The sequence below is a fragment of the Silene latifolia genome, chromosome Y (genome assembly GCF_048544455.1).
Source record: "Silene latifolia isolate original U9 population chromosome Y, ASM4854445v1, whole genome shotgun sequence".
In the NCBI taxonomy this organism is placed as follows: domain Eukaryota; kingdom Viridiplantae; phylum Streptophyta; class Magnoliopsida; order Caryophyllales; family Caryophyllaceae; genus Silene; species Silene latifolia.
Genome location: NC_133538.1, coordinates 126,577,560 through 126,580,756, shown reverse-complemented (window position 1 = coordinate 126,580,756; position 3,197 = coordinate 126,577,560).

Below are 3,197 nucleotides of genomic sequence, written 5' to 3'. Positions count from 1 at the left end.
TTGCCCCCGAGTCAAACAAAATAAACGACGGTACATTATGAACGAGAAAGGTACCGGTGACTACATGTGCATCATTATGCGCTTCCTGCTTATTCATCATGAAGAGCTTTCCACTGCTTTTCCGCCCTCCTCCCTGGACCGAAGCATTATAAGTACTCGGCTTGGCTGTCGAATCCTGGGTGACACTGTTGTTCTGACGCTGATAAGATCCACCACCACTGCGGTTATAACTGCCATGGCGGTTATAACTGCCATGGTTGTTATATCCACCTCTGTTGCCCCATGATCCACCCGGCCGGTTGCTAGCAAAGCTCTGAGTCGGCCCCTGAGATAAATTCCCTTGTTAAGCTCCCGAACCTGCTCCGGTCTTGGCACTTGTGCACTCCCGCTTCTTGTGGCCTACACCACCACATTTGAAGCATGTAAGGTTGGAGTTGTCACTCATACTTATACCACTACCTTTTCCCCAACCGCGAGATCCCCTAGAGAAACCAGCTCCACCAGAAAAAGCCTTGGCATGGTTGAAGTTACCCTTCTTGTTGCCCGACTGATTGTTGCTTCCACTGTCAGCCTTCCTTTTCTCGGCAGCAGTCCTTTCATTAATCTCTTTTGAGAGATCTACCATTCTCTCAGCTTGACCCGCTCTCAGGTACACTTCCTTAAGATCAGTGGCGACTCCAGCTGGTAGACGGTTCATGATCTTGGCAGACAAACCCCTCTCGAAACGAAGAGCCAAACCTCTTTGTCCCAACTGCATGTCCTCAACATAACGAGACAACTCTAGGAACCGGTGATAATACTCAGTGACTGTCATATCATCGGTCATGGTGAAGGAATTGAACTCAGATCTCATCTTGTGTCGGATATGCTCCGGCACAAACTGTTCCCTCATAGCGCTCTTCAAACCTGACCAAGGAATAGCCCCCAGACCCTCAGCTTGGTAGTAGGCTCTAGCATCCTCCTTGACATTTTGCCACCACACGGCGGCTTCACCTCTCAGGTAGTATACTACCTGCTCAACGATCATATCTTCTGGACACTTGACCACTTCCATGAGACTTTCCATCTCACGGTGCCACTTCTCAAGCAACTTTGGTTCCCCAACTCCCTCATATGTGGGTGGGTTGAAGCGAGCGATGATGAAGTTAAGCTGAGTAGCATCCACTGGCTTCTTGTTTCCCTTCCCGCATTCTTGAGAGCCTCAAGAAGAGCATCTTGTTGCTCAATCATACGAGCAATCTCATCAATGGTCATCTCAGAAGCTTGAATTTGCGCGGCAGTTCTTTTAGGCGGCATTTTGAGTTGATAAGAAACAAGGAAACGTAAGCACAAAAGCCTACGGCTCAAAATGGGTGTGACCTTCCGTCAAAGAAGCACTCGGCCGAGTACACAGCAATACTCGGTCGAGTAAGGACTACTCGGTCGAGTATTACTGATTCTCGGTCGAGTAGTCTACTCCAGTAGCCAATGTCAAATTCACGAAACTCATACTCGGTCGAGTATAAAACATCACTCGTCCGAGTATGCTCTACTCGGTCGAGTATGCCTAAATACTCGGTCGAGTAAACACATCCAATAGCCACTGCTACTTACTACCAAACAACACTCGGTCGAATGCCTGGTTACTCGGCCGAGTACCCCCTACTCGGTCGAGTACCTGCCCTGCTCGGCCGAGTCATGCTAAACGAGCTACAAACAATACATAGTATCCCCTATCATGCTTTCTGCCCCAACAAGCAATCATATATCAATAGGAATTCGAATGCCACATAATAAACATGTAATCATGTCAATCATTCATATGCTAAAACCGTTTCACTAAATTTTCACATATTTATTCTTTCTACTTCGTTCCAGTTCTCAATATACTTTTACGAATTCCACATTCACATTCCTTATCACCACATGTTCCAACCATGGACCTTCACATACATGCTCATATATGACACAACTCTTAACACATTTCCCCCCGTGACCGGCTCGAGTTAATAAGGGCCAAATTGCGACTCTGGGACATCTCTCGAGTCTTTGCGGTAGCTCCAAACTACTCTCCCCCGGTTCATTTTATTTAGACTCCCTAAGTTCATTATGTTCATTTATTCTAGGTGCCGGAATTTTTGGCTCTGACACCATTTTGTAACACCCCCTCATACCAAGGTACCTTACCAGGACCACCCTACCATGAAAGAGTGTTACCATCTCGGTTGCCCGAGGTTAGTATATATCAAAAGCGTCTGTCTTAAGAACATTTATTAGAAATACTGTAAAGTATAAATGTTTACAACCATACAAATCCAAATCCAAAACCAATAAAGTGAATCCAACTTATGACAACTACAAAATTATAACTAAGACTCATCACTGTGATACTACAACTGGTGAAGACGACTCCCCCATGACCGCCCAAGCTCACCAAATGCAATACCTGTCAAGCCTGCTCACCATCCCCGAATGAATCAGGCAGATTCCACGAACCACAACAATGGGGTCAGTACCGTTCAATCAAGATAAGACAAACAAACAATGTAACCGACTGATCATCCTCCACAGTAACTGACTACACACCGAAGTGTGTAGCCCTGCCGGATTACCCATCACAACAGGTAATCCACTCCGCCGGTGGGGGACCGCATCCCATCCCCACCAAGTCCAGCTCATCAACGAGCGACAATCCCTGTCCCTTAATGTGCACATTCCCTCCCGTGACGGGTTCCACGGAGGGCGAACTAGGGTGTGAAGCCACTCCCGCAAGTGACTCCACCACAATCAACACAATCATCACCACACCATAGCATTACAGCTGTCACAACACCACAACCGTCACAACACAATCACTTCACCACCGTCACCACAACACCCATACTCCGACGATCAGCAGATAACAACAATTACAAAACAACACAAATCTTAAATCAATTAACAGTAACTGAGTAGGGAAAACCCTACCTTAGGAACAACAGCAATATGGAGAATCAGGCAACTAAAATAGCTCCTCTATGAAGTCTTCTCCTATAAATAATCACATAACACAATTACACATTGCACCATCCCCTTTTCCCCCAATTCATGCATAAAGTAAACCCTTAGAATAATTCATCAATGACATGGGAATAAGGACTTACCGACGGTGGAATGAACGATTGAATGCAAACGCTACGATGATTACACACAGTGTGGAAGATTAGGGAGTGATTAGA